Genomic DNA, 23,090 nt, shown 5'->3' on the forward strand with positions numbered 1-23,090 from the left:
AAACTTACAGCACTCAACCATGGTGACTTTCAATTTCATCCATGAAATCAAAAACTAATGAATTTAATAGTAGGACCTAGTTGTAAAAGTCTTAGAAACACAAAAATTACAAGAAAAAGGCAAGGATTAACTCACTTGGTGCAAAAATTATGAAATACCAGCTTAGAGAACCCTCCTATGGTATTTTTAGCTGCTGGAATTGAAGAGAAATGAAGAAAAATCTAGATATTTCCTACTTAGTCCTAGTTTTATTTAGTTAATTTTGCAATATTCCAATTTTACCCTTAATTTATCAACTTTTCTGCTGATTTCATACCCTTTCCGTCCAGCCCAAATAACTTTTGGGTCTAATTGCCTTTTAAATCCTTTCTCATTAGACTCTTAAGCTATTTAATCACTCTAGCAACTTTTACACCTATTACAATTTAGTCCTTTTCATTTAATTGACTACCCAAACATTAAAATTTCCTAACGAAATTTAATACTACATTAATAACATTTCATAAATATTTATAAAATTATTTTCGACTCGATTTTACGAGATAGAGGTCCCGATACCTTATTTTACCCAATTTCTTCAATAATTTCTTTTTCTAACTAATCACTAAACCGATAAAATTTTCCTATCAATATTTTCATACGATTTTCCTATCATATAAATTTTCAAGCAAAAATATTGAAATAAATTTCTCTTTAAATCAGATCTATGATTACGAAACCATTGTTCCGATAACCTTGAATTTAGGCCATTACAATCAAGATCTTAATATGACATAAATACATCTATATCAAGCATAATTTTTTACATTTGTATGTTTGTGTGTTTCATAATTCAAGCATTCAAGGTTCATCTCAACAATCAAAACATTGAACAATATCAAACATTGATGAATGCAGGTTGCATCTTCTACAAGAAACTACAACAAGCCATGGAGGACAATAATAATTTGAGCATTATAATACAATATAAAAGAATTTTCGATTTATCTATTAACAAGAACAAATTCAATTGACCTATTGAGGCAAAAAATACATTTTGTGCTAAGCCCACGATTGAAGCAAAAGTAAGCATCCACTAATATCTTACAACTTGTGATTCGTCACTTAACACATTTCTCAATATAAGAATGCTAAGACAACTACTTCCCAATTATAATGCGCAACTATTTGGAAATCTTGAAGTAACTCTAGGTACATCAAGTGTACCATACCGTTGGATTTCCCAAGCATCAGCACTTCAGTTAACAAATGTAATATGTACACCCTTGCATGACACATAAGATCATTTGTTGTTGCCTCTTTTGGGGCAACTCTCCATAAGTTTCAACAATCTTGACACCGCTTAAATTGATGACTGTCAAGCCATCTATGGGAAGCCCCCGTTGGAATGCAACATCTTCCAGTGTAATTGTGCACTTCCCCGCATGGTTAGTGGAAGGTATGTGTCTCGGATCTCTATCGTTCCACCAAAGTAGATATCATTTCTCAATCCAAATTAAAACTCTTGATCCTAAATGCATGACTAATTTCAACTACATCTAGGTACACTTGCAAATGAACCATCTCGATAAACTCATTTGTCTTGCCTCCTTGTTTTAAGAATACAATCGCAAGCCTACGAAAAGTTTGTGTAGCTACGTAAAATCTTTAGCTTGGTCGCTAATTAGGGTGTTTGATTGAAAATTTAAAGACCGAGGTTTGATTTTGAAATAAAAAGGGAGTCGCCACCGATCTTTTTCTAGGTGTGATCGGGCACCTATTAGATTTCTTTTTAAAACAAAAAAAAGAAGGCCGGGTTTAGGTCTACGTCAAAATCCAGATAAAAATTAGGGTTCGGGAGTCGGTTACGCGCGAGAAAGGTATTAGCACCCTCGCGACGCCCAAAATTGGTATCTTATAAACACGTGTTCTCTTGATTTTCAAAAATACGAGTTCAATGTAAGATTTAACCGTGATCCAATTGAAAAGACGAGAAATTTTAATTTTTATGTTTATGAGAAGGACATACCGTTTTAACACGAGTCACTTGATATTCACCCAACATAGCGATGAAATCGATGACATAGTGTTTAAATCGGTACGTTGCCTTGCTTATTGAAATAAATAAAGACACGAATCAACATTTTAAAATAATGAACAACAAGGTAATATATAAAAATGGGCGGGAAACGAAAGATAATAGTTGGAAACGCATCAAGGCACATAATACATATGACAATAATATTAAAGACAATGACAATGCACACGATATTAATGTAACAATAGTATCAAATACGAGAACACAATGAGAACACAATGAATATACATATGTAAAAAAATGACATTAAGAGTATGTACATAATATATACTTATACATATATATATAATTAGTAATAATGTTGGAAATATACTACATATAATATTTGAAATATACATGAAGTGATAAAAAATATACATAACTATTAATGTCAATGTAACACCCCGAATTTGGGCCTAGAAGTATTGGGCCTTGAGTGCGAGTCCGTAAGGAGGTTGTATATAGGTATTTAATTGTGAAATGAAATAACACAATTAAATGTTTGCCTTAGTGGTTAATGGCTTTGAGAAGTGTTGGAGAAATCTTGGGTTCAAACTTGGGCTTTAGCAAAAATTTTGGTATTAAGTGAAAAAAACCTGGATGCTTGGATGAGGGCCTTTTAAATTATTGTGGTAAATATATGACACAAAGAAGCATGTAGTCTAATGGTTGTGGCGTCATTAAGGTTGTATGGGAGCTTGGGTTCAAGTCTTGGCTCTTGCAATTTATTTTGGTTTTTTAAGGGAACCTGGACTTTGGCCTTTATACCTTATAATTAATTGGGGATAAAATATGACACAAAAAGCCTTGTGGCTTAGTGGTAAGAAGCGTGTGGAGCATCTGAGGGGAGGCATGGATTCGAATCCCATGGCAAGCAAAGAGCATTTATTTTGCTAACAAGGGGCGGCAATAGTTGGTGTTGAATTTAAACTCTGATGTTGGAGGGATCCCACATCGGGAAGCTAACATAAGAGTGGATGCGAAGCTCGCTTTAAATAGAGGGAACCATGAGGAGAGTAAAGGTACCTTTCTTGGCTGAGATCCCTTTCGCTGTATGGCGTGCTCGTTTGGGTTGGGCGTCGGCTAAGAGTGCTCGGAGCTTGGATTAACTCTAGTCGCCAATCAGGTGTGTATTTCTCGCTACTCTAGCTGTAGGATGGCTACTTCGGGCCACGATGGGCCGAAAGGGGTCATGTGGGCCCAATAGGCCTACGGGCCCATTGGATAAGTTGTTTGATTGTGTAGTAAATATTATACTAGGCTAGGTGAATCTCATATCTGTGGCTAGATTTGGGCTAAAAAGGCCACACGAGCGTGTGGGCCTATTTGGGCCGAGAATAGGCTTTAGGCCCATTCATATTGTTATCCCTGTTTAAAATATTTTAGTTTACCAAATTATTGAAATACCCTCAAATTGTAAAATTACCAAAGTACCCTCGATTTATAGAATTACTGTTTTACCATTGATTTACAGAATTACCGTTTTACCCTCGATTTATAGAATTACTGTTTTACCCTTGATTTACAGAATTACTGTTTTACCCTCGATTTACAAAATTGCTAAAATACCCTTAGTTTACAAAATTACCAAAATACCCTCGATCAGTAAAATTACCAAAATACCCTAGTTTGTAAAATTGCTAAAATACCCCTAGTTTGTAAAATTACCGAAATACCCTCAATTTGTAAAATGACCAAAATACCCCTAGTTTGTAAAATTACCAAAATACCACTGGTTTGTAAAATTATCGAAATACCCTCAATTTGTAAAATTAGCAAAATACCTCTGATTTACAAAGTTACAGAAATACCCTTGACTTTTTAAAAATTATGGAAATACCATTGGTTTACAAATTACTAAAATACCCTTGGTTTGTAGATTTACCAAAACACCATTGTAGGATGAAATGACTAAAATACCCCTATTAGGTAAAAAGACCGTAAAGCCCCTGTAGGGTAAAGAGACCGTAAAGCCCCTATAGGGTAAAGTGACCGTAATACCCCTGTATGGTAAAATGACAAATATGCCCTTATGTTCCATATGACTGATGTGCTTAGGATTTACATATATTGATATTGGATTAGTTAAGTTTAAGTGACAGGTGGTGGTTATCGTAGGCGATTGATTTTGGAAACGTTTCAACTTCAACCCGGAACAGGTGTGTACTAACCCTCGTAATAGCTTAGATTAATATTTGCTGAGAAGCCGAAATGCTAAAATACCGGTATTTCGGGAACTTGTAATGTTGCGTTTGGGTATAGATGCGATAAATACGATAAGATCGGTGTTTGGATCGATGGAACAGGTAAGAACTCAATTTTGTGCACGATGGTAAGTTGGGCCTCAATTGGCTGAAATTGGGCCCAATGGGCTTTCGGACCCATTTGGGTAGAATTGATAGAAAATGGAATTTGGAAAAGTTGCACGTTAACACGGTTAGTATTGTTGTAAAATTTGGGTTAAGTAGGCTAAATCAGCATTCTTAGGGCCCATTAGAGGTTTTGGGCCTAAAAGCCCGAATTTGATAAAGTGGGTTAAAGATCATTGTTTAAACACTCGAAAATATTGATAATTGTAATGAACATGGAAAACCCTGATATTTGGTAAAATTACAAAAATACCCTTATAATGTGAAAAATGACTGTTTTGCCCTTGTGGGCAAGTGACTGACTTGGACTGTGTGGTTGACAGATTGATTGTGAATATATGTTGGTAATATGAATGACTTGACTGTGATTGTTTATTCAAATATGGGCATGACATTCTGCATACATAACATGTTGCATTGGGTTGGGTTTTTATATGGATGGAGGAAGTGCAAAAGGGCTTATGCCCCAGTTTATTGAAAAGGGCTTATGCCCCAGTTTACTGAAAAGGGCTTATGCCCCAGTTTATTGAAAAGGGCTTTGCCCCAGTTTACCGAAAAGGGCTTTTCCCCAGTTATTAAAGAGTCTAGGCCTCCAGATATATGATAAAATAGCTATGCTGCCAGTGGTGTGTTGGATGGGTGGGTTGAGTTATTCCCCACATGGTGTGTTGGTTGGAACGGGTGGAGAGTAGCGGATGGTGGGTTGAGTAGTCTCCCCAAATGGGCTTGTATACATTCATTGGTATTTCATGTGATATTGAAATGGGCTTGCATACATCCATTGACATTACATGTGATATTGAAATGGGCCTAAGGGCCATACCGTTTACAGTAAAGGCTTCGGCCCAATGATATGATTTATGAAAAGGCTTCGGCCCAGTGATATGATTTATGAAAAGGCTTTGGCCCAGTAACCGTTAAACGAAAGGCTTCGGCCCAATATATGTCAAGACTAAATAGGGCTTTGGCCTAGATTTTACTGATACTGTGTTTTCACTGTTTGTTTGTTATTGGGATTACATACTGAGTTTTCGTAAACTCACCCCGTTTCTAACTATGCAGGTAATCCCTAAGCTTAGATGGTTTGGAGCTGCGAGGGACTCGGAGATGGCCACACTACTGTTTTTATTTCTTTTAATTGCAATAAGTAGCCGATTTATTTCTTTATAAGTTTTATCTTATTAATGTTATTGTTTGGTTTTGGGTTGTAATAAGGCCATTTTAATTATTTTTCTGGGGTTATTTTATTTTTAATAACTTTAATCTGTTTGTTAATAAATGGGCTAGACTTAGGACGTGTTTTCAAAATGATAATTGTTTTCAAAATAACACCACGCCACGATTATCCGATTTATCAAAGATTTCAACTTAAATAAATTCCAACTCGATTTAACCAAGTGTGGCAATGGTTGTGGGCATGTCTAGGATTGGATCCATTAGAAGAGCTTGGTACTTAAGCAGCCTTCATGGCTCACCTCCTCTGTTACGGATTCCTTCCTGGTGCCCAGCTCCCACTCACTTTGGTAGCTTAACAAAAGTCGGTTTTTAAAGCACTAAAACGAAACATGGGTTTTTAACTTCAATGTGGCACATTAGATTTGGCCATAACGTCTAGGTCGGGTTTGGGGTGTTACAGTCAAAGTATATACATATGAAAAATGTATGTACATAGGGATGAAAGATGTTTACATAATAATACTAAATATAGGTACTGATATATATACATATACATATACATATACATATACATATACATATACATAATATATTTAAAATGAACATATACAATATACATATATAATAAAATACATGAATACTATGATATTTTAAAAGAACATATATACGTAATATGTATAATAAAAATAATAATATACATAATATAAGAATATAGGAGTATTAAAATATAAATAAAATAATGAAGAAATGAATAAAAATAATATGCACAATAATATAATAAGAAATATTATAATAAGTACTAAAAATATTTATATATATATACATGTATAATAATGAATAATACGATATACGAAAATAATAAAAAGTATATATATACGTGTAATAAATATATGTACTAATATTAATAATAAATATAAATAATATATACATAGTATGGTATTAAAAAACATAGATATATAAAACATAGTACTAAAATATACATATAATATGTAAGAATATATGTATGTAATAAAGTATTAAAAATTTGTACATGATATATATAATATGATGTTAAGAGTATACATATAAAATATGGTATTAAAAGTATGTATACGTAGTATAAAGAATGTATATATATAATATAATATTAAAATATATGCATAATATATTAAAGAATAATAATGTTATAAACAACTAGTAATAATACTTCATAAATATATATACATACTAAAAATATACATAATAATAATATATACATACAAAGTACACTAATATTTAAAAATAATAATAGTAAATATAATACTAATATTAAATAAAATTAATATTACAAATTTTATTTGAGAGCAAAAATGACAAAAAGGACTAAATTTGAATTAAAAACAAAGTTTAGGGAAAATCTGGAATAAAAAAGAAAAGAGAACAACCTATTTCAACGCGTGCAAATAGTGGGGGGATTACAAACGAAATAAACCCCTTCGATCAAAATGCACAGTATTATGGGGACTAAATTGAAAACCATGGAAAATGATGGGGCCGAATAAAAAAATGACAAAAGACTTAATTGCAAAACGTTTAAAAAGCGGAGGGGTTAAACGTGCAAATAACCCCTCCCTTAAAAAACACGCGGATCCTGCTTGGAGCGGGTCGGGTCGACTCGACCCGGGGCCAAAACGACGTCGTTTTATTGTTTAAACCGGGGGGACCAAAACGCATCGTTTTGGTCCTCTATAAAAGATAAAATATTTTCAAAAATTTCATTTGGGACCGGGGAAAGGAAAAAAAAGGAGAGGGGGAGAGAAAAGGGGTTCCGGCCAGGGGGCACCGGTCTGTCACCGGACCACCGTCGGTCCCCGGCGCCGGCCACCGTACACGGTGGCCGGAAAATCAAAAGGTATGATTTTTCTTCATTTTCTTTTAAATATTTGTTTTATATTTTTTTATATGTTTTAGTATATATATGTGGAAAATAGGCCTACAAAACGACACCTAAACAGAAAAAAATATTACCTTAGGTTTCTAGTTTTTTATTTTTGATATCTTTGATTCTCTGATTTTGAGTGTTCAAATCACTGCTTGTATATGTATTGTACTCTAACTTAGGTATTGACTTTCCTTGAACATTTTAATAAACACCAAAAAAAAAAGGAGCCGACCCCTTAGTCTGTTTTTCATTCCCCTTTTTATAGCCTGTTTTACATGCTTTATTCTTTTTTTGCTATCATGTCTTCTGTTTTGTCCTTGCAGGGTGGTTGAACGGTGGAGGTGACAGAGGAGTCGATGGAGGCAGACGGTATGGGGCTTGGGACAGAGGTCAGAGGCAAGTGGGATCTAGGATTTGTAATGGCTATTGGGCTAGGTTTAGTGGGCCATTCGGGTTTGGGTAATTGGTTGTAAGTGGGTTAGGTTTAGTCATTGGGTTGTTGTGGTCTGATGGGTTAAGGTTTGGGTAGTGGTTGGTTTAGGTTTTAGTGGGCCAACCGGGTTTAGGTTAGATGTTTGGGTCTTGGGGTTTGATGTAATGTATTTGGGCCCGGGTCATTTATAAAGTAAATGGGTCAGGGTATTGGGTTTAATTTGTAAAGGTTTAACATCGGGCCCGGGCAATTTGGGCTTATACAACTGCCCCTCTTTGCTCATTGTCGTGCAACGGGAATAGAGTAAAGACTTTCAAAGAAGACCAAAATTTCCCGGTCTTGCTAGATTTTGACTTGCTTTGGAGCTCTTCTTTTCCAAGTAGTCTCGTTCCAGTCCATCGCATCTTGTAGCTTTGGTTCAATCCACTGTATCTTCTAACATATGCCTTGTAGCTTCAATCTTCTCTAATGTAACTTCAAGGATATGAGATTTGTGGCTTCGATCTGCTCCACTTGTAACTTTAGAAAGATAAGATATACATCTTCAATCTGCTCTTCTATCGCTTCAGTGAGATAGGGTTTGTGGTCTTTTCTTCTGTAACTTTAGAAAGGCAAGATCTGATATCCTCGATCAGCTCCACTGCAACTTCAGGGAGACAGGACTTGCAACTTTGACCTGTTTCACTGCAACTTCAGGGAGGCCAAATCTGGTGTCTTTAATCAACCTCAATCTTTATTCTTTACTCGGCATGTGATATTGAGCTCAACTCATTTCTCGCAATATGAATTGACTCTAAAAAATGGACTTTAAAATAGAAATTGGAAATAGCTCAGCACGTGAGCCAAAGCTCAACTCACCTCTCGCCATATGAGTTGGTCTTTTTGAAACTTAATTTGAAAAGTAGATTTTGAAAATACCTTGTCATGTGACCCGAAGCTCAACTCACCTCTCGCAATATGAGTTGATTTTTTTTGAAAAATACAAATTGAAAAAAAAAATTGAAAACTCCTCAGCATGTGAGCCAAGGCTCAACTCACTTCTTGCAATATGAGTTGATTTTTGACAAACAGAAATTTGAAAAAAAAAGAAAAGGTTTTGAAAATACCTCGACATGTGGTTCGAGGCTCAACTCACTTCTCGCAATATGAGTTGATTTTTGAAACATAAATTGAAAATAACAGATTTTGAAAATACCTCGACATGTGGTTCGAGGCTCAACTTACTTCTTGCAATATGAGTTGATTCTTGAAACATAAATTGAAAATACCTCAACGTGTCTTGAGGCTCAACTCACCTCTCGCAATATGAGTTGATTTTTTTTTTGAAACACATAAATTGAAAAGCATAATTTGCAAATACCTCAGCATGTCCTGAGGCTCAACTCACCTCGGCAATATGAGTTGCTTTTTGAAAAGAGAAATTAAAATAGAATTTGAAAATACCTCGGCATGTGACCCTAGGCTCAACTCACCTTTCGTAATATGAATTGATTTTTTTAAAACATAAATTGAAAAATCCTCGGCATGTGACCCAAGGCTCAATTCACCTCTAGTAATATGAATTGATTTTTGTTTGAAAACAGAAATAAAAAACATCAAAATACCAAAAGAGGTCATCTGGTGGAACTCAGGTGTCTTTTCCTTGATCCAATACAGCTATCATCACATCCTCTTGCTCTACTGGAGTACCTGTATATGTCATGTATGATGTTATCATGATATGCACATGTTTGTCTTAAATGTCTTTATGCCTACATGATTATGCAACACGCCTTAAGCGTATTAGTCGTATGTCCTTTTTCGTCACGATTTCTGATGACCTGCGTTCATTACTTCAGCTCTTGACTTTTTCTTCAGGCTTTGTACCCGTCTCCAAATTTCACGAGTAATCTATGTTTTTCAGATATCGCTCTTTTGCCCCTGGTTGAACTTTGTTCTTGCTTTGAGGCTCTTGTACTTATCAAATTCTTATCCAGGTAATGCTTAACATTTCTTTTGTTTAGAGTATGTCATTTCACTATTTATCATGTAAATGAACCACATAATTATATGCATGAAAATGGTCAGGTAGGGACAAAAAGGGTACCTCACATTCATTTATTTCAAAGGTATCATAAAGAGGAAGGGGATCGCATTCAACGAATACAAATGCTCTAGATATTCAACGCATGAACTCTTCCACGTTTCTTAATCAAGAATCTTTTCAAGCATGGCTTCTTGCGTAGAAGATCTCGAGCTTTCAGAAATGCTTCAAATACTGTAGTCTCGCTGTTTGACCCACCGTTCAAATCACCTTGCTCTTTAAGCCCAGGTTTATTTCATTAGGAAGCCATTTCGGGTTTTCATCCTAATCTTTTGCATTAATCAAGACGCCATTTTCGGGTTTTCACCTTGATCATCCCTTTTTTTTTTAAGATGCCCTTTTCGGGTTTTCAACTTGATTTTCTTTTCTTCAAGCATAATATTTCTTCACAGCATCTGAGTTTACTGGTTTCGGTAACTCCTTCCTATCCATCTCGGTGAGAATCAAAGCTCCACTTGAGAATGTCTTCTTTACGACGTATGGTCCTTTCCAATTTGGTACCCATTTTCCTCGCAAGTCCTTTTGTATTGGGAGAATCTTTCACAGTACGAGTTCTCCTTCGTGAAATTCTCTTGGCCATACTTTCTTGTCATGGGCCATGATCATTCTCTTCTGGTAAATTTGTCCGTGACAAATTGCCTTTAGACGTTTTTCCTCGATGAGGTTTAACTGGTCATATCGAGCTTGAACCCATTCTGCTTCCTCTAATTTTGACTCCATTAAGACTCGTAGAGAAGGGATCTCAACTTTAATAGGTAGCACAGCTTCTATGCCATAGACCAGAGAGAAAGAAGTTACTCCTGTAGATGTCCGCACAGATGTACGATATGCATACAAAGCAAATGGTAGCTTCTCATGCCAGTCTTTATATATCTCGGTCATTTTCCCAATAATCTTCTTAATATTCTTGTTGGTCGCTTCAACAGCTCCGTTCATTTTCAGGCGATAGGGCGATGAGTTATGATGCTTTATTCGAAATTGCTCGCACACTTCCTTCATCATCTTGTTGTTCAGATTCAATGCATTATCTGAAATGATCCTTTCAGGCAAACCATATCGACAAATGATTTCCTTTTTCAAAAACCTGCAAACTACAGTTTTTGTCACATTGGCAAACGAAGTAGCTTCTATCCATTTTGTGAAGTAATCAATAACCACAAAAATGAACCGGTGTCCATTAGAAGCTTTTGGGGAGATTGGCCCTATAACATCCATGCCCCACATAGAAAAAGGCCACGGAGAAGGACTTTATCACCATAAATTTGACATTTGTGGCACTTTCATGCAAAACTAATACAGTCACTTTCCATTGTCAGCCAGTAATAACTAAGTCTCATAATCTTCCTGGACATAGTGAAACCATTGGCATGTGTCCCACAAATTCCTTCATGGACATCTTCAAGTATTTTCTTAGCTTCAACAGCATCCACACATCTCAAGAGCACTCGATCTTTTCCTCTTTTATACAGGATGTCCCCATCAAGAACAAATCCCGTTGCCATTCTTCTGATTGTTCTTTTGTCGTTCTCATTTGCTTGTTCGAGATACCTTTAATTCTTGATGTATTCTAAGATATCATGGAACCATGGCTGCCCATCTGGCTCTTTCTCAATGCTGAAACAATGTGCAGGGACTTTATATATGCTCATTTGGAGAGGCATTATTTCCGTTTCTCTGTTTTCCTTGAACATTGAAGCCAAAGTGGCCAGGGCATCAGCCAGTTGGTCTTCTTCTCGTGGGAAGTAATTAAAAGTTATTTCTTTGAATTCTTTGATTAGTCCTGCCACTAGATCGCTGTATTTGACTAATTTTGAATCTCTCACTTCCCAATCTCCACTGATTTGGTATATCACCAACGCTGAGTCCCCGTACACTTCTAAGATTTCGATGTTTCATTCAATAGCTGCACGAAGTCCCATGATACAGGCCTCATATTCTGCTATGTTATTGGTACAGAAGAAATTCAACCTGGTAGTGAATGGATAATGGTTCCCTTCTGGTGATACCAAGACTGCTCCAATCTCATGCCCCAAGGCATTCGATGCACCATCAAAGCTCATCTTCCATGATTTTTCTTTTGATGACTCGGACTCTTTTTCTGTAATACACATCAAGTCTTCATCTGGGAAATCAAATCTCAATGGCTCATATTTCTCTGTTGTTCAAGTTGATAAAAAATCAGCTATTGCACTCCCTTTTATCGACTTTTGGCTCACATAGACGATGTCGTATTCTAACAGTAGGATTTGCCATCGTGCCATTCTTCCTGAGAGAGCAGGTGATTCCATCATGTACTTTATTGGATCCAGCTTTGAAATTAACCATGTCGTATGATACAACATATATTGCCTGAGTCTTCGAGCTACCCAAACCAGAGCGCAACAATATTTTTCAATAGACGAATACCTTGCCTCATATTCAGTAAACTTTTTGCTGAGGTAGTAGATCGCATTTTCTTTCTTTCCTGACTCGTCGTGTTGCCCTAGTACGCAACCCATTGAATTTTTGAACACAGTCAAATACAATATCAATGGTCTTCTCGGAGTTAGTGGTACTAGCACTGGAGGACTAGACAGATACTGTTTTATCTAATCAAAGGCCACCTGGCATTCCTCATTCTATTCTCCCGGGTTAGGTTTTCGAAGAAGCCGAAAGATTGGGTCGCATTGGTTGGTAAGTTGAGCGATGAATCGGGCGATGTAGTTCGACCTCCCTAAAAATCTTTTGACTTCTTTTTGCGTGCGCGGAGGTGGTAGTTCTTGTATAGCTTTTATCTTATCTAGATCAACTTCAATACCTCTCTCGCTGACGATGAAGCCTAACAATTTTCTCGAGGTAGCCCCAAACGTACATTTGGCCGGATTGAGCTTTAGCTGGAACTTCCTCAGTCTGTTGAACAACTTATTTAGGTTCACTACATGATCTTCTTCCCCTCGGAATTTAGCAATCATATCGTCGATATAGACTTCTATTTCTTTATGTATCATGTCATGGAATAATGTCACCATAGCCCTCTGATATGTAGCCCCAGCATTCTTTAATCCGAACGGCATTACCTTGTAGCAGAATGTTCCCCACATTGTTATGAAAGTAGTTTTCTCCATATCCTCAGGGGCCATCTTGATCTGATTATACCCCAGAATCCATCCATGAAAGAAAACAATGAATGTTTTGCTGTGTTATCCATCAACGTATCAATGTGTGGTAAGGGAAAATTATCTTTAGGACTTGTTCGATTCAGGTCACGATAATCTACGCACATTCGTACTTTGTCGTCTTTTTTTGGTACTGGGACTATGTTAGCCACCCATTCTGTATATTTGGAGGCTTGTAGGAAGCCAGCATCAAATTGTTTCTTAACTTCCTCTTTTATTTTCAACAACATCTCAGGTCTCATCCGTCTTAGCCTTTGTTGAATGGGTTTGCATTCTGACTTTAATGGGAGCTTATGGACACTACATCTTCATCCAATCCTGGCATGTCCTGATATGACCATGCGAATACATCTTTGTACTCGAGGAGCAAAGCAATCAAATTATGCCTGGTGCCCCCTGAAATAGAGGTGCCAATCTTCACTTCTTGCTTTCTTTCTTTAGTTCCCAAATTTATTGTTTCAACAGATTCTTGATGAGGCAAAATCTGTTTATCCTCTTATTCCATCATTCTTAGCAAGTTAGGAGACGAGACATAGTCTTCAGCATTTTCTTCGGCTTCGAATTCTCCTAAACAAACAGCTTTCTCAAAATTGATTTCATGACTCGTAACGGGTTTGTTCATGCCGTTGATATCTGGGCACCTGAAAGTTGAATGGAAAAGGAAACTATAGAGGAGCATCAAAGTATTGGGACCAACAGGCATGATGTGAGATATATGCAATGACAGGCTGTGAGAAAAGGGAAAATTTATGAATTTAATGAGAATGTAAAGACTATGACAAAATGCATCTTCATTAATGTTCATTTAAATGATAAAGAGCAAATCATAAGCTCTTACAAAAGAATCCCTCTATTACTTAGGGACACACAAAAAGAATAGTGTTAATATTGAGCATTACTCTGGAAAAGATTTAGAAACTACAAGGAGCTCCACAGCAGTCCAATTGTTCAAAACAAATCCAGGAGGACAAGGGCGTATCGTTGAAACATCCTTAATTGCATCACTTCCTTTGTCAATAACATTTATACTGACATTCTGAAGACCCCTTTCAATAATTAACAGTGTGCTTCGTGGATCGTCTTGCTCGGGGTATATCATTCCTGCAGATGTAAATGTTTTTAAAAAATGAGGGTACGTTATGGGCTCCCATTCTATTTTTCGGCCTAAGGTTCTTGCGATCCTTCTTTCTTGATCTTTCTTCCATTGTTTTCTTCTTTGACATATGTCCGGCTGAAACCCCAAACTGTATCGGGCCTTGTGGTGTACTGGCTTTAGAGCCCTGACTATTCCTTGTAGATATCTCCCTAAACTTTTTCTCGCTCGAGCTCCCCTTCCTACAGTCAATTTGACACCCATTCTAGTATTTCTTGACAGTTTTGGCATGGGAATTCTGTTTCCCTCAGTGACAAATGTGGCATTGACAAATTCAAGGGATCGAAAGGAATATTCCACTACGTCTTTGCTTACTTCAAGGTATGGTGCATCAGCAAAGATAGATGCAACAATGTCTTCTTCTCCCCCGACGGTGACCAAATAGCTATCTATGATAAATTTCACCTTTTGATGGAGGGATGATGGGACTGCTCCAGCAGAATGGATCCAAGGTTTTCCCAAGAGGCAATTGTATGATGGTGTAATGTCCATGACTTGAAATTCAACATCGTATATATAAGGGCCCACTTCTAGAGGGATCTCAATCTTTCCCATAACTTCTCGTCTTGTCCCATCGAATGCCCTTACTGTGGAATGACAGGGCCTTAAATAGGACAGATCCATCGGGATTCTGAAAAGTGTGGCCAAAGGTATGACATTGAGTGCCGACCTATTATCGATGAGCACGTTCGGTATTATGTAGCCTTTGTAGCGAGTCGTAATATGCAGTGCTTTCACTGAGCCTCTACTGTTTGGCGGTATCTCATCATCACTAAAAGAGATGAAATTGTGAACGTTCAGATTATTCATCCACCTATCAAGCTTCTCAACAGATATGTTGTTTGCTACGTAAGCTTGATTTAACACCTTCAGCAAAGCATTTCGGTGTGGCTCTGAGTTTACCAGTAGAGATAAAATCGAGATTCCTGCTGGTTGCTTTTTCAATTGTTCCACCACATTATACTCACTATGCTTGATAAATTTTAAGAATTCCTGTGCTTCCTCCTCGTCCACAGGCTTTTTAACTTTTTGTTCAGGCCCAATTTCATGCTCATCTTCGATCACGTGCATCGGTGCTTTCCCTTTCTATTTCAAGTCACTATTTTTCTTTACCGGCTCGACTTCTTTAGAATAGCACCGCCCACTACAGGTAAAATGGCCTACCTCTCCAACCTCTCCAGTTGTGGTTTCGGACTTTTCAACTTCAGGTGTGACGATGTTGACGTCATATTTTCACGGTACCGCCTTGTTGTCCTTGTAAGGGAAAGGAGATGGTACTTTGATTATCACTTTCGGTTTCACCGGCTCCTTTTTCGCGTCGTAATAAATTACTAACAGCCGATCAACATTATAAGAGAGACTTGATGATTGGCTTTCAGAGGCGCATACTTCTTTTTCGTTGGCCTCTTCCCTTTTGTTAAGGACCTTAATCTCCTTATTATCTGTCCAGTCTTGAAGTAACATTTTAAATCCCTCACACGATTGAATGTCGTGTCCTACAATTCCATGGAAATCGCAAAAACTTTAACCTTTTTCTCCAAAAATTCTATCAGGGTGACAGAGCAATCCTTTCTTAATCAGAACCTCCCAGATTTTCTACAGAGGCGTCCTTATTTCTGAAACATATCTTCTGACTTGCCATTCGTCCTCTTTCCCCACTGTGCTCACATTCCCTTCGGTATGGTTAGGGAACGGGTTCCCAGTTGCATTACTGGTACTATCGAATCGTAGGATACCCGCATCAATGAGTCCTTGAACTCTCCTCTTAAAGGCTAGGCAATTCTCCGTGGAATGCCCCTGGTTCTCAGCATGGTATGCACAACTAACGTTTGGATCGTACCACTTCGGGTATGGAGGTTTAAGGGGTGCTATGTAATGGAGAGATATTAGTTGTTTCTCCAAAAGTTTTGGGTATAATTCCCCATACGACACAAGGATATGAGTAAATTGCGGTCTCTCGAGATTGGACCTTGCGGGTCTTGGTTCGTTTCTGGGTTGGCTTTGAGCGGGTACAGTGTTTTGTGGGAATGTGGTGACGGGTCTTTGATTGTTCGTGGCGTATACGGGGTAGGAAGAAGGTGGTGCTTGGTAATAAGGGGTTTGAGGGGGATAATAGAAATTTGGAGGTGGATAATTTCGAGGTCGGGGTGGGTTTGGATATGGATTAGGGTATAACGGCTTCTCATTCCCACCATATGGGCTTCTGGTTCTTTCTTCTTCATGGGCGCTACCCTTCTTGAACTTTCTTGACCTTCCTTTCTACCACTCTTGACGGTATTCTCTATAAGCTCACCAGATATTACAATATCCGCAAAGTCCTTCGTGGCACTTCTCACTAGTTTTCCATAAAATGGCGCCTTCAAAGTGTTGATAAAGAGAACGGTTATCTCCGTTTTTTTAGTAGGGTTTCACTTGGGCCGAGACGTCCCTCCATCTCTGCGCATACTGTCTAAAAGTTTCTGATGGCTTTTTCTCCATCATTTGCAAAGTCATCCGGTCTAGCACCATATCCGATACATGCTTGTACTGCTCACAGAATGCTGATGCCAAGTCCTTACAGGATCGGATCTTTTCCCTACTAAGCTGGTTGTACCACCGAAGAGCCGGTCCTACTAGACTATCTTGAAAACAATGTATGAGTAGCTTATCTTCGTTCACATAGCTGGTCATCTTCTGGAAGAACATGATGAGATGTACTTTTGGGCATCTTGTCCCATCGTACTTTTCAAAATCAGGCACCTTAAACTTCGGAGGCAGAATTAGATCAGGCACCAAACTGAGTTCTTTAGCATCTAGTGCGGAGAAGACTTCAGTGCCTTCTAGCGCTTTAAGTCTTTCCTCTAGGCTCCTAAATTTCTCATCTGCATCGTGATTATCCGATTTCAACCTGGCTATCTCTGCTGGATCGTCCAAATCTGAAATGAATGGATCAGCAGGACTAGCCCCCGGGTTTGATACGAACATTCCTTGCCCCAGATTAGTAGGTGGCGCATGTCGTTGCTCTGGGCCTGTAGGTTCCCATTGAACGTACCCTCTTTGTGTTGCGTGGGCATGCGGTGGAGTAAATCCTGGTGGACGGGGCGGATCCTGATCGTGATTAACCCTTGACTGTGGTTCCACAACGTCAGGGTTTATAGGTCCCTTTCCTTTTACTAGAACTGACATCATTTCCATCATCTTGGCCATTTGGTCTCTTTGTTCGAGTGATTCTTCTCGAGATCTCACTATTAAGTCTCTTGTCTCTTGCTGCGACTTGGCCAACTGCTCTTGTAATTCCCTTTGAATTCTTTCTATCCTGTCAATCTTTTCATTGAATTCGGCCTCCATTACTCTAGCTTGTCGGCGCGTTCTATACGAATGACGTGGTTCCAGTCTTATGGTATTACAACTGCGAATTGTATATTTTAACCTCAGCGAACGATTATGGGATATGGAATGAATGAATGAATGAATGTATAAATGTCAAATGAATGTTAGTCATGAAAGAAATGCAAGAAATTGGTGTTGATTTCAAGATAGCCCCTATTTACGCATTTCATCCATCAAAAGAGCCCATTACAAAATATTTTGCCATTTTTTATTCAGCCATTACACAAACTTCCTAGCTACATCGCCATATTTCTTTACTCGTGCTAAGAATTCTGATATGTTTGATCTTTGACTTATAGGGAATTGGCAAATGAGAATTTCAGCTTCTTCTGATAGTTGTACCACATGCATGGCTACCCCACGAATTTCATTGATCAAATAGCTAAGTTGCATTTCTTTTTTTTGGAGGCCCTCTTCGTAAGCATGAATGTCTCTATCATACTGACTATTCTTTTCTTCCAAAGCCTTCAAGAGAGTATCTAGCTGTTGTTGACAATCTTGAAGCATATCTTCTAATTTCCGTATTCTCACTTTTAGGTCTCGACGTTCGGACTGACTAATTGTAAGTTCAGCAGACACAGTTTCATATTCAGCGTTCTTCCTCCTTAATTCTATCATAACCCGAACAGCCTTTTCCTCCTCTTTCTTCGCTTTTTCTTTCCAAAATTCCATCCCGCCTTTAATGTTGCTTATTTCTTCTTTCCATTATGCCGACGACTTGCCCAGCCCACTATTTTTTATTGTGCCTCTTAACTTTTTATTTTCCAGATGGAGGTCCCTTAAGTCATTTCTTACGACTTCAACTTCTTTTTACACTTTCTCAGTTTTGGACCTTTCAATCTGAACGTCGATCTTCATTTGGTAATTTTCTTCTTGAAGAGCACTGAGGTCCCTTGACATCTTGGTCTTTTCGTGTTCAAACTCTTATCTTGCCACTTCTAACTTGGACAGCATTTCCTTCAAGAAGGGATTCTAAAAGGCGTAACTCATTGACGAAACTCGCTGGCTATTCACCCGTTGCATTCTTCATATGTCGTAATCTTGAGTGAGAGTATCAGCATACAGGGCCAACTCTATCAGATGAACTTCCTTCCAATATTTTTCAGTGCCTCGGACCCTCTTCATATAGCCTTTACCCGCAAAAGCAAACTCGGACTGCGTTAATCCTCCAGTGGTGGGTATGAATTATCGTGAAGACAATTGCCTCTAGACCATTAACGGAACGTATCCAATTCCTCCCTATAGCCCGAGTAGTGGTACCCATTCTTGATTTACAACCTTATATAACAGAACCGAAGGGAAGATCCACGGTGCTCTCCAAGTTACATCTTCAGCTCGAAGGTTCTGAAAAACTGAAACCCAATGTTCTTCGGTGACATCCTTTGGCCATTCTCTCTCAATATAGGCTTCCAACGGGGCAAAGGTTTTTGAAAACATGTGGTACGGTGTGTGCTCTACTTTTCAGAAATGGTTCAAAATCCAGACACTGAGTAACTGCGCGCATCCGATAAATCGTCTTTCCCCTTTCCTCCGACAACTATTCAGGGATCTGAAGGTCTCAGCTAGGATAGTCGAGACAGGGTTGATTCCTTGTTTTAATTTTTCGAAGAAATCCACCACCACAACTTCTATGTATTCAAGGACTTTCGGGAAGATGATCAAATCGTAAATGGCCAAAGCGAATAGATTTACCCCTTTTAACATGTCAGGATGGTTCAGAACCAATTCTCGTAGGGAAGACCATGGAATGCAAATGGTTTCATTCTTCTTCTTTATCTGTTTTTCAGCCCATGCGTCAGTCATATCTGTCAATCTTACTAACTTCTTCTTAAAGGTTATCGGCTTAGGCTCCTTCACATATACTTTATAGAATTGCGCATTTTCAACACGAAGCAAAGCAACGTACTCCTCTATAGTCGGAGTCATATTTTCTCGATTGAAGATAAAACATTGGTAAGCCGGATCCCAAAATCTGACCATGGCTTGGATCAATCGTTCGTCTACGTTGACAGCAATCAAGTTGGCTATGTCCCAATATCTTTCAGTGAAGATACCCTTAGTGTCTGAGTCCTACTGATTCCAAACCTGAACCAAATCTTCAAGGTTATTCTGGCGAACATTCACAGTTACGTGCTCGGGCAGATTGGCAAAACATCACTCTACTAGGCTATCCCCTTTTTCTTTCTGAGTTTTTAGAGACCAAGCCCAAACCACGGCATTCTTCTTAGTTGTTTGTAGAATTGACTCCTCCATTAGAAACCCGTTTTTTGGCAACCAATCTCTAGTCAACACCTTCCTACTATTATGCCTATAATGCATGATGCAAAATAAAAACAAGACAAATATCTTGGTTAATAGAACAAATATGAATTACGAAACATCAAAATAGAAAGTGTAAATGTCAAAGAAGTAAAAGGTAAGACGCGTTTCTCCCATGTACTTATTTTGGTGACTATTAACGGACGGAGGTTTGGCATGGCTCTAATTAGGTAGCTCGTACGGTTCACTATATGCAGTTTCGGTTCTATACAGGTACTCGAATTGCCCGTACTGTCATCTACTAAGATTAGTACGAAGCCTCGGTTGTAGCCCATCACAGGCTCACGAGTTCAATTCGAGGGATTACATTTACTTATGCCTATACGGAGGGACAAGTTAACTCACGAAAGCATAAGTCATATGTAACCCGAAAGTATTCACTAGCCTGTGCGGAGGGACGAGTTAGCTCACGAAGGCATAGTGTTTACTTTCACTTAAACAGACGGAGCTCGGGTAGAGTGCTCATGTTATGCAAAATGCAAGTGCACGGTGTGTGGGGAGAAACTCACAAACCTTTCATCTTATTTTTTTTAAGAAAAACTACAAAGCCAAAACCATAAAACTTAAGGCTGAAAAACAAAAAGGACAAAATGAGTTAGAAAAACATTTACAACATAATGCGAATGCATGACTTTTTGAAAACACAATTTTGGGATCACGACTAACTATCAATTTGAACAAGGAATTTTGAAAATTTTGACAACACGTGTTTAATTCGACTCGACTCTCAAAAATGCTTCCCCAGCGGAGTCGCCAGCTGTAGCTACGTAAAATCTTTAGCTTGGTGGCTAATTAGGGTGTTTGATTGAAAATTTAAAGACCGAGGTTTGATTTTGAAATAAAAAGGGAGTCGCCACCGATCTTTTTCTAAGTGTGATTAGACACCTATTAGATTTCTTTTTAAAACAAAAAAAGAAGGCCAGGTTTAGGTCTACGTCAAAAGCAAGATAAAAATTAGGGTTCGGGAGTCGGTTAAGCGCGGGGAAGGTATTAGCACCATCGCGACGCCCAAAATTGGTATCTTATAAACACATGTTCTCTTGATTTTCAAAAATACGAGTTCAATGTAAGATTTAACCGTGATCCAATTGAAAAGACGAGAAATTTTAATTTTTATGTTTTTGAGAAGGACATACCGTTTTAACACGAGTCACTTGATATTCACCCAACATAACGATGAAATCGATGACATAATGTTTAAATCGGTACGTTGCCTTGCTTATTGAAATAAATAAAGACACGAATCAACATTTTAAAATAATGAACAACAAGTTAATATATAAAAATGGACGGGAAACGAAAGATAATAGTTGGAAATGCATCAAGGCACATAATACATACGACAATAATATTAAAGACAATGACAATGCACGCGATATTAAATGTAACAATAGTATCAAATACGAGAACACAATGAGAACACAATGAATATACATATGTAAAAAAAATGACATTAATAGTACGTACATAATATATACTTATACACATATATAATTAGTAATAATGTTGGAAATATACTACATATAATATTTGAAATATACATGAAGTGATAAAAAAATATACATAACTATTAATGTTAAAGTATATACATATGAAAAATGTATGTACATAGGGATGAAAGATGTTTACATAATAATACTAAATATAGGTACTGATATATATATACATATACATAATATATTTAAAATGAACATATACAATATACATATATAATAAAATACATGAATACTATGATATTTTAAAAGAACATATATACGTAATACGTATAATAAAAATAATAATATACATAATATAAGAATATAGGAGTATTAAAAATATAAATAAAATAATGAAGAAATGAATAAAAATAATATGCACAATAATATAATAAGAAAATATTATAATAAGTACTAAAAAATATTTATATATATACATGTATAATAGTGAATAATATGATATACAAAAATAATAAAAAGTATATATATACGTGTAATAAAATATATGTACTAATATTAATAATAAATATAAATAATATATACATAGTATGGTATTAAAAAACATAGATATATAAAACATAGTACTAAAATATACATATAATATGTAAGAATATATGTATGTAATAAAGTATTAAAAATTTGTACATGATATATATAATATGATGTTAAGAGTATACATATGAAATATGATATTAAAAGTATGTATACGTAGTATAAAGAATGTATATATATAATATAATATTAAAATATATGCATAATATATTAAAGAATAATAATGTTATAAACAACTAGTAATAATACTTCATAAATATATATACATACTAAAAATATACATAATAATAATAATATATACATACAAAGTACACTAATATTTAAAAATAATAATAGTAAATATAATATTAATATTAAATAAAATTAATATTACAAATTTAATTTGAGAGCAAAAAGGACAAAAAGGACTAAATTCGAATTAAAAACAAAGTTTAGGGAAAATCTGGAATAAAAAAGAAAAGAGAACAACCTATTTCAACGAGCGCAAATAGTGGGGGGATTAAAAAAGAAATAAACCCCTTCGATCAAAATGCACAGTATTATGGGGACTAAATTAAAACCATGGAAAATTATGGGGCCGAATAAAAAAATTGACAAAAGACTTAATTGCAAAACATTTAAAAAGCGGAGGGGTTAAACGTGCATATAACCACTCCCTTAAAAAACACGCGGATCTTGATCGGACCCGACCCGGGGCCAAAACGACGTCGTTTTATTGTTTAAACCGGGGGGACCAAAACGCACCGTTTTGGTCCCCTATAAAAGATAAAAAATTTTCAAAAATTTCATTTGGGATCGGGGAAAGGAAAAAAAAAAGTAGAGGGGGGAGAGAAAAGGGGTTCCGGCCAAGGGGGCACTGGTCCGTCACCGGACCACCATGTTTTAGTATATATATGTGGAAAATAGGCCTAGAAAACGAAACCTAAACAGAAAAAAAATATTACCTTAGGTTTTTAGTTTTTGATTTTTGATATCTTTGATTCTCTGATTTTTAGTGTTCGAATCACTGCTTGTATATGTATTGTACTCTAACTTAGGTATTGACTTTCC

The sequence above is a fragment of the Gossypium hirsutum genome, chromosome A05 (assembly GCF_007990345.1).
Source record: "Gossypium hirsutum isolate 1008001.06 chromosome A05, Gossypium_hirsutum_v2.1, whole genome shotgun sequence".
Classification (NCBI taxonomy): Eukaryota; Viridiplantae; Streptophyta; class Magnoliopsida; order Malvales; family Malvaceae; genus Gossypium; species Gossypium hirsutum.